The sequence below is a fragment of the Malaclemys terrapin genome, chromosome 1 (genome assembly GCF_027887155.1).
Source record: "Malaclemys terrapin pileata isolate rMalTer1 chromosome 1, rMalTer1.hap1, whole genome shotgun sequence".
NCBI classification, from domain to species: Eukaryota; Metazoa; Chordata; order Testudines; family Emydidae; genus Malaclemys; species Malaclemys terrapin.
Window position 1 is genome coordinate 91,225,798 of NC_071505.1, and position 9,403 is coordinate 91,235,200.

A 9,403-nucleotide genomic window follows, 5' to 3' on the forward strand; every position below is an offset into this window, starting at 1 on the left:
GCGGAACTGTTAACTAAGGTTTGTAACCTATCCTTTAAATCAGCTTCTGTACCCAGTGACTGGAAGTTAGCTAATGTAACACCAATATTTAAAAAGGGCTCTAGAGGTGATCCCGGCAATTACGGACCGGTAAGTCTAACGTCTGTACCAGGCAAATTAGTCGAAACAATAGTTAAGAATAAAATTGTCCGACACATAGAAAAACAAACTGTTGAGCAATAGTCAACATGGTTTGTGTAAAGGGAAATTGTGTCTTACTAATCTATTAGAATTCTTTGACGGGATCAACAAACATGTGGACAAGGGGGATCCAGTGGACATAGTGTACTTAGATTTCCAGAAAGCCTTTGACAAGGTCCCTCACCAAAGGCTCTTATGTAAATTAAGCTGCCATGGGATAAGAGAGAAGGTCCTTTCATGGACTGAGAACTGGTTAAAAGACAGGGAACAAAGGATAGGAATTAATGGTAAATTCTCAGAATGGAGAGGGGTAACTAGTGGTGTTCCCCAAGGGTCAGACCTCAGACCGATCCTACTCAACTTATTCATAAATGATCTGGAGAAAGGGGTAAACAGTGAGGTGGCAAAGTTTGCAGATGAAAATTTTATTAGAGAATATTTAAAGAAATAAACGATACAGAAAATTTGAAGCGTTAGTCATTGGTCATTGGGGGTAACATGCAGAGTAAGGGGGTATGTTGGTGTTTTGGGGCTGGGCAGCACACATAGTATATACACACTGCAATGTCCCCAATGAGGGGTGGGTAACCGGTGGGCGGGATCAGGAGACAGTCGATAAACGGTGAGGGTCCACCACCCATACGGGAGGCAGGGACAGTCATGGGTATAAGCAAGCGGGCTGGGTAATGGGGATGGGGTGACCCTCACGTGGCGGGATTCAGCTAGGTTTGGTGGGTTTAGGGCTCAGGGGATAGGGTCCAGCAGGGGGTGTGTGTGGGTGCACGAGGTCTCCCCGGCTCACTCTTGGTATTGGCGGTGGCCGGTGATGTGCTCGGTGTAAATGTCCCGGGACCAACGGATAGCGTCCGAGACCATTAGGCGTCTCATGAGCCGCGCGTAATGACGGCCCACCCCACAGGTCCTCAGCACGCGTTCGTTACACGGGTCCCAGGCACCCAGGGCCCCAACGAGCAGAGCGTCGACGTGCACCTCGTAGCCCTTGGTCCGCAAGGTGTCAGCCAGGGGGGCGTATTTTTCGAGCTTGCGGGCTCGGGCTTCGCGGAAGGCCGGGGTCCTGTTCTCGAACGGAATCGCTACGTCGACCAGGATGATCTTTTTCCCCACCTCGTCCGTGACGACGATGTCCGGGCGCAGCGGGCTGTCAGTGCCAGGGATGGCGCGGTTGACGGTGATCTCTCCCAGACGCGGGTTGATGGCCTTCACTAGACGGTCCTGGACGGCGTTGTGGCGTAGCTGCCAGGCTCTGGCGTGGGGCTTGCAGCAGCACAGGACGTGGGGCAGGGTTTCGTTGACGTACCCGCACTTCCTGCAGCGTTTGTCCCGGTTCCCGTGGCGGATGGCACCGTTGAGCGGGACGCAATTCAGCCGGGCGCGGTGGATGAACCGCCAGTCGGCGAACCGGGTGAAGCTGCCTGTGGGGAGGAAGTGGTTGCTGGAGTCCCACTTGCTGGTTACTTCGAAGACTTTACCCTGGTCCGGCTTTTTCTTCAGGGCGTCCACGTAGAGCGCGTGGACGGCGGCCTTCAGGGATCTCTCCAGCACGCCTCTGGCTCCCGGGGTGACGACGATGTTGTCCTCCGTTCCGATCCGCGGTATCAGGACTCCCAGCTCCTGCCGTTCCTCGTTCCATTCCCAGCGGCAGCCCAGGCGCTTTCCCAGCCGGCGCGTGGCATTGCGGGCGCGGGTCCACAGCGAGGCGAAGTCTCCCCTGTCCCGGGCGAAGTCGCCGTCCAGGGAGCCGCTCAAGAAGGTGGCCACATCTCGGTCGGAGGGAGGTCTGCCGATTCGTTTCTCGGTGGCGGCGTGCAGGGCGGTCGTTGCAACGTTCTTTACCGTGGCGTCCGGGCAAGTCAGGAGGCGGAAGGCGTGTGTGAGGACCGCGATGTCGCAGAGGTCTCCCATACGGGGGACGCCGGCACCACCGTGCCTGTGCTTGATGTATACGAGTTCGTTGCTGGCTCTCCGGGGCAGGGACATCCAGTTTTTGACCAGTTTCCGGATGGCGCTGTCCGCCTTGTTGAGGGGCACCTTTGCCACGGCGGATCCCCTCAGGACGAAGGCGATGCGGGGGATCAGGAAGGTGTTGAGGGCGTTGATCTTCTGCCACGGCGCCAGCAGGGATGTGTCGATTTTGGCGGCGTCTTGCAGGATCTCCCCGATGGTGTCCTCGGGGGTCTGCCGGACGCGGAAGCCTGTCGGCGTGCCGAGGTGCTGGTACGCCTGCCCCTCCGCCAGGGGAACGACGGACTCGCCCTGGATGAGGAACTCCGTCATCAGTACCGAGTCCCTCTTGCTCCCGTCGACGTGGAGGGACGCACACTTCTTGGCATTGAAGCGGAGTCCCGCCCAGTCCGCGGCTCTCCCGATGGTGTCAAGCATGCCCTGGAGCCTCTCGGGGTCGTCCGCGATCAGGACCAGGTCATCCGCGTAGGCCAAGATGCTCACCCTCTCGCCGTGTAGGTCGAAGCCGTCGGCGCCGTCAGAGATCGCCCGCAGGAGCGGCTCCATGGCGAGGTTAAAGACGATGGGGCTGAGGGGGCAACCCTGCTTCACGCCGCTGTGGATCGGTATCTCTGCGGTCTCCCCTTCTACCGATCGGATGGTGGTGCTGCAGCCCTCATATAGCTCCCGGATCAGGTGGAGGAAGGTCTCTGGCATCCCAAACTCCTGTAGAGTGTCGAAGATGTGATGGTGGGGGATGGACCCGAAGGCGTTGGCCAGGTCGAGCCACGCTATCGAGCACTGCCTCCGCGTTCTCCTGGTCGTCTGGATGACGGTCTGGAGAAGGAAGTTGTGCTCGTAGCACCCCTCCGACGGCATGAAGCCCTTCTGGGCAGCGCTGATGGCTCCCCCGGTCGTCGCCCACTCCGTGATCCTGGCTGCCAGGCAGCTGACGTACAGTTTGTACATGGTGGAGCAGAGGGAGATGGGTCTCCAGTTGCTGGGGTCGTCCCGCTCGCCCTTCTTGGGAATCAGGACGGTCATGGCCTTCTTCCAGGAGGTGGGGGATCGGCCGAAGCGCTTGCACAAGTTAAAGATGTTGGAGAGCAGGAGGCAGCCGGGGTCCCGCTTCTTGAGGAGGCTGTAGGGGATGCTGTCTTTTCCGGGTGCAGTATTCTTGGTTCTGGAGAGCCTGGCCGTCACCTCTTTAGGGGTGAAGTCGGCCTCCAGGCCGTCCGCGTCGGGAATGCGGGGCAGGGGGCGGAGGCACTCCGGGCGCTGCGCGTCGTTCCTGGGCACGCCGCCGAACACTCCGAGGAAGTAGTTGTAGAGGCGCTCGGGCGGGATCGTGCAGTACGACGGGGGCCCGTCGAGGATCTCTCTCACGGCCTTGAGGCGGTTCGTACGGTACATCTTCTGGATCCTTGACGCGGCTGCCGGGTCGAAACGGCGGCCGGTGTTCCTCCTTCCAGCTCCCCTGGTGTTGTTGTCACGGTGTGGGGCGGGCCGTCTCGGGGCAGGCCGGGTGGTCTCCTGGTTCGGTGTCCTCTTGAAGGCAATCTCCGCGGACAGCTCGCGGGTGAGCCTGTCAACGAGCAGGTCAAATTCCGCGAAGGAGGCTGCCGCTTGGAGCTCCTCGATCCAGGCGACCTGCCAAGGCGTGGCTGGCCTAGGCTCCGGCCGCCGGTCCTCGGGCTCCTCGGTCGGCGTGGGCAGCGAGTTTGTCGTGTGGTCGATGGGTTGTCCCACTTGTGGGTCGGGGGACTCCGCGGTTGGGTCCCGGGGCGTAGTCGCTGGTGGGGTAGGATCGCCACTGGTTGTTGGCGGAATCTGGACAGGGTCAAGGGGGGCGGGGGTGATGCCAGGTCTTCCGTGTGCGGCTGCTGTCTGGGGGGTTGTCGCGGAAGCGTGCGACCTTCTGGCAGCAGGGATCGGCCTGGGGCCTCTGTCAGCAGTAGTTTGCAGAGTGGGCTGGGGGGTGGACCCCGTTCCCTCGGTAGGCGGGGTTCGAGGTGCAGGTTGAGGGGTCGCATTGGCTCTTCCTGCGGTTGGCGCCCGTAGGGTGGCCTGGCGACCGGCGTCGGTTCCGCGGGGGGCAGGGGTTCGGGCGGCCACGCGTGGCGGGGCGCTGACCCTTCTTGGGATGGGGTTGCGCTGGTTGGGCGTCGGGAGTGCACTAAGACGCCTCAGCTCAGAGAGCTTACGGGCCACCTGGGTGGATGTGAAAGGTGTCCAGCTGGCAGGGGCTCGGTTAACGTTGCCTGCTGTGGGAGGTGCCGTCTCGGTGGTGGGGCCCTGGTCCAACGGCTCGGGGGTTGGAGTGGGTTTTAAGGTGGCGGTTGGCGGGGGTGCCCCGTTTCCACGCGGCGCGGGAGCAGCGGGCCGGGGCACAGGAGGGCGAGAGGCCGGGACCAGAGTTGTCGCTGAACGGGCTCTCTTGCAGCTGGCCTGGTGTGCCTTGCATCTCTTCTGAGTTTCAAAGGGCAGGCTGCAGAGGGCGCAGCTGAAGGTGGTGGATTTGCCATGGCACCTTTTCAAGTGCCTGGTGACTCCTCCGAGGAGGCGGAAACGCCGGGGCGGCGAGCAGATGGGGCAGGTGAGCGCATCAGCGGCAAGGGGGTATGTGAGGTAGATGGTGTCATCGTCACCCCCCTGCGGAGCGGGGGTCTCAGTGGTAGTAGAGGTTTCTCCAGCAAGGGTGTCCCGCTGGGGGTCGGGCGGGGACTGCTGGGGGCCAGGGGGTGTGACTGGTGCCCGCCGGGGGACAGGGGAGCCGTCTCGTGGCGGCTGGAGCAGCTGGGGAGCAGGGGGCGTGTCTGGGTACCGCAGGAGAACCGGGGAGGCATCTCGTGGTGGCTGGGGCGTGTGGCAGAGTTCCCTTGACAGCCGGGGGACGTGGGGTGGGGTGTTCAGCAGTTGCGACTGCTGTGGGGCGGTGTGGGGGTCTCCCGTTGGCTGGAGCAGCAGGAGCGTGGTGGATGTCCCCGGCGGTTGGGGTGGCAGGGGAGTGGTTGGGGGGTCCCCCGGTGGCTGGAGCAGCTGGTGGACAGCGGGGGAGTCACTCTGCAGCTGGAGTGCCAGGTGATGGGGGGGCAGGTCTCCCAGGTTCCGCGGCAGTCGGCGGGCAGCGGGTCGGGGTCCTGTCCGCCGGGGCGCATCAGTGGGCTCCTCGGTCACTGCGAGCGGTGGCGGCTGGGGCGCAGGGTGGGAGGCCCCCTGCGGCTCAGGCGGTGGTGGCTGGGGCAGGTGGTGGGGATCCCCTGGCTGCATAGGCGGCAGCTGCGCGGGGCAGGAGACCCCCGGGGGCTCAGACAGCGGCGGCCGGGGCGGGTGGTGGGGATCCCCTGGCTGCATAGGCGGCAGCAGCGCGGAGCAGGAGATCCCCGGTGGCCAAGGCAGCGGTGACTGGGCCACGTGGCGGGGCTCCCCGAGCTGCCCGAGTAGTTGCAGCTGGGGAGCGGAGCAGGAGTCCCCTGGTGGTGGGACCAGCGGCGGCTGCGGGGTTCCGCGGGGCTCCCCGGGCTGCCCAGGCAGCGGCAGCCGGGGAGCGGGGCAGGAGTCTCCGGCCGGCAGCCGGGGCACGTGGCGGGAGTCCCCGAGCGGTGGCGGCGGGGGTGCGCCGCGGGTCTCCCCGGGCTGCTCCGGTAGTGGCAGCCGGGGAACGGGGCAGGAGTCCCCGGGCGGCGGAGGCGCGCCGCGGGGCTCCCCGGGCCGTGTAGGCAGCGGTAACCGGGGAGCTGGGCCGGAGTCCCCGGGCGGCGGCGGCGGAGGCGCGCCGCGGGACTCCCCGGGCTGCTCAAGCAGCGGCAGCCGGGGAGCGGGGCAGGAGTCCCCGGGCGGCGGCGGCGGAGGCGCGCCGCGGGGCTCCCCGAGCTGCTCCGGCAGCGGCAGCCGGGGAGCGGGGCAGGAGTCCCCGAGCGGCGGCGGCGGAGGCGCGCCGCGGGGCTCCCCGGACTGCTCCGGCAGCGGCAGCCGGGGATCGGGGCAGGGGTCCCCGTGCGTCGGCGGCGGAGGCGCGCCGCGGGGCTCCCCGGGCTGCTCCGGTAGTGGCAGCCGGGGAACGGGGCAGGAGTCCCCGGGCGGCGGAGGCGCGCCGCGGGGCTCCCCGGGCTAAACTGCTCAAGATAGTTAAGACCAAAGCAGACTGTGAAGAACTTCAAAAAGATCTCACAAAACTAAGTGACTGGGCAACAAAATGGCAAATGAAATTTAATGTGGATAAATGTAAAGTAATGCACATTGGAAAAAATAACCCCAACTTACATACAATATGATGGGGGCTAATTTAGCTACAACAAGTCAGGAAAAATCTTGGAGTCATCGTGCATAGTTCTCTGAAAATGTCCACACAGTGTGCAGAGGCAGTCAAAAAAGCAAACAGGATGTTAGGAATCATTAAAAAAGGGATAGAGAAGAAGACTGAGAATATATTATTGCCCTTATATAAATCAATGGTATGCCCTCATCTCAAATACTGCGTGCAGATGTGGACTCCTCATCTCAAAAAAAGATATACTGGCACTAGAAAAGGTTCAGAAAAGGGCAACTAAAATGATTAAGGGTTTGGAATGGGTCCCCTATGAGGAGAGATTAAAGAGGCTAGGACTCTTCAGCTTGGAAAAAAGGAGACTAAGGGGGATATGATAGAGGTATATAAAATCATGAGTGATGTGGAGAAAGTGGGTAAGGAAAAGTTATTTACTTATTCCCATAATACAAGAACTAGGGGTCATCAAATGAAATTAATAGGCAGCAGGTTTAAAACAAATAAAAGGAAGTTCTTCTTCATGCAGCACACAGTCAACTTGTGGAACTCCTTACCTGAGGAGGTTGCGAAGGCTAGGACTATAACAGAGTTTAAGAGAGAACTGGATCAATTCATGATGGTTAAGTCCATTAATGGCTATTAGCCAGGACGGGTAAGGAATGGTGTCCCTAGCCTCTGTCTGTCAGAGGGTGGAGATGGATGGCAGGAGAGAGATCACTTGATCATTGCCTGTTAGGTTCACTCCCTCTGGGGCACCTGGCATTGGCCACTGGTGGTAGACCCGATACTGGGCTAGATAGACCTTTGGTCTGAGCTGGTATGGCCTTTCTTATGAACATTTGTGGTGGGCTAGAGTGCAACTTTTTTTGGTCCCAGCTTTTGTTTGTTCATTTCAGCACTCAGGTACTACACACACTGGTTTACTTGAGAATACAGCCAGTCATAAAATCTAGAAGATGGCAGGTTACTGGGGTAACTTGTGTGTCAGAGAAGAGTGGTAGCCATCATTAGCGCTGTAGTTCCTGTCCTGACTCTTTAAAAGTTGAGACTTTGAAGGAAGATTAGCCATTCCCCCTCCCCCCTTACGAAAGTCCTACACAGCTGAGTTTTTACAGCTCTCCCTGCAACAGCTCTTCATTTGAATCTTCTTTGGGGGAAAAAGGAGTTGCCCTCACAGTTTGGGACACAGATTTAGATACATTTTTATGATCCACATCTTTGCCCTTCATTTGAAAAAATGGCAAAATAATTAACCCATCTTACATTGAAGGATATCATTAGCATCAGTGAAACGAATGATCAGTTTACACTTCACAGCTATTGGTTCAGGTTCTGAGTCTGCATGGATTTCTGGCTGAATTATGCTGCTGTGTGTTTGGGGGGCTCCCCTCCACCACCACTGTAGTAGCTAAAGACCAAAAAAAAAAAAAAAAAAAAAAATCCACACACACCACACACCCTACCCCCTACCACAGGCTCTGGAGAACATTTGACACATCTGTCCATCTCACCCATGCTACTCCTTCAAATCCTTTGACAGGCATGAATGGGAAGTGCAGCATTAATTCTTATTATAGTCTTGCTGAACTCTGCTTCAAATCAGGGAAACCTTAAGTGAGCTGGGGGTTACCTAATGACAATTTGAGAGTGGCCTTGTTTCCTAATAAAGAAAACCCCACTGTAGAAGTGACACAGCACACTGCTACCATTTCATTAATGGAACAGTAAGAGGGGTGTGGGGGGAAAAGTTAAGAGATGTTGGTAGCCCATTCATTTCTACAAACAAACCAAGCTTAGGAGGTTTCCAGACCCTTTACATTGGAGTGTTTTGCTTTTACTATTTGACAATTAGTCAGTAGAGACTGGCAACATCTGCCAGAAGTAAGTAGGTCCCCTACTGTGCATCATGTTGATAAGACTCCAGTTCCACAGCCCACCCAGGGACAGTTGTAGCTGGACAAAAAGGAGGGGGTGAGTTACTCCTTCTAGCAAAACTGATCTGCTCTGAATTAGTTTCACACACTGTTGAGTTGACTCAGGCAAACCATAGGCTAGAGGTGGTGGGACTGGACCCCAAGCCAATGCCAGAGCAAAAGTTGATCTGAACTTTTCAAGCCCAGCTTGGGAGGGGAGGTGGGGTGGGGAAGCCTGTTCTGTAGGGGTGGGAGAGTGAAAGGTTTCTCTTCTCTCCCCTTTTCAGAGTGGTTCATTCATTTCAGAGCAGTAAAATAAAGAGGCAGACCATGTGTGTCTGCTCTAGTCACCTTTGGGTGTTGCTAGTTTCTGAACCTGGGCTTAGCAAAACAGTCTCAAGGAGTTGCATCCTGAGTGGAGTGGTGGTATGTGGTAAGACAAAGGGGAAAGATTCCACAATCATAACCCTAGAACCTCAGCTGTGGTAACAGGAAGTTGTTTTGGGATTGTTTAAATAAAAGGTGCTGGGAGCAGCAGTTATCTGGAGACATCCAGACATGCTGGTGGAGTTTTCTTCTGGGTTTACACCAGAAGTACAATATTAGAATCAGACTTTAAGGTCAGAAGGGACCATTATGATCATCTAGTCTGACCTCCTGCACAACGCAGGCCACAAAACCTCACCCACCCACTCCTGTATCAAACCTATGTCTAAGCCATTAAAAGTCCTCAAATCATGGTTTAAAAGACTTCAAGGTGCAGAGAATCTTCCAGCAAGTGACCTGTGACTTCAGTGAGTTACAGCCATTTAATTCAGAAGAGATTCAGATCCAGGTTTTCCTGGACACCTTTCCAGTCACTGAACTCAAATTTGAATGTGTGGAGATCTTTTAAAAAAATTAAAAAAAAATAAAATTAAAAAAGCCTTCCAAGCTGTACAGAGTCAGAGAGCATTAGAGATTTAATAAGAGTTTTATTAAAATAAGCTTGTAGGGAAGTAGAGCATGTTAAACTTACTTTGCGTTTAAAAATCTGAATCCATAACACCAAGCATACACTAAAATTGTATTCACTTGTTAA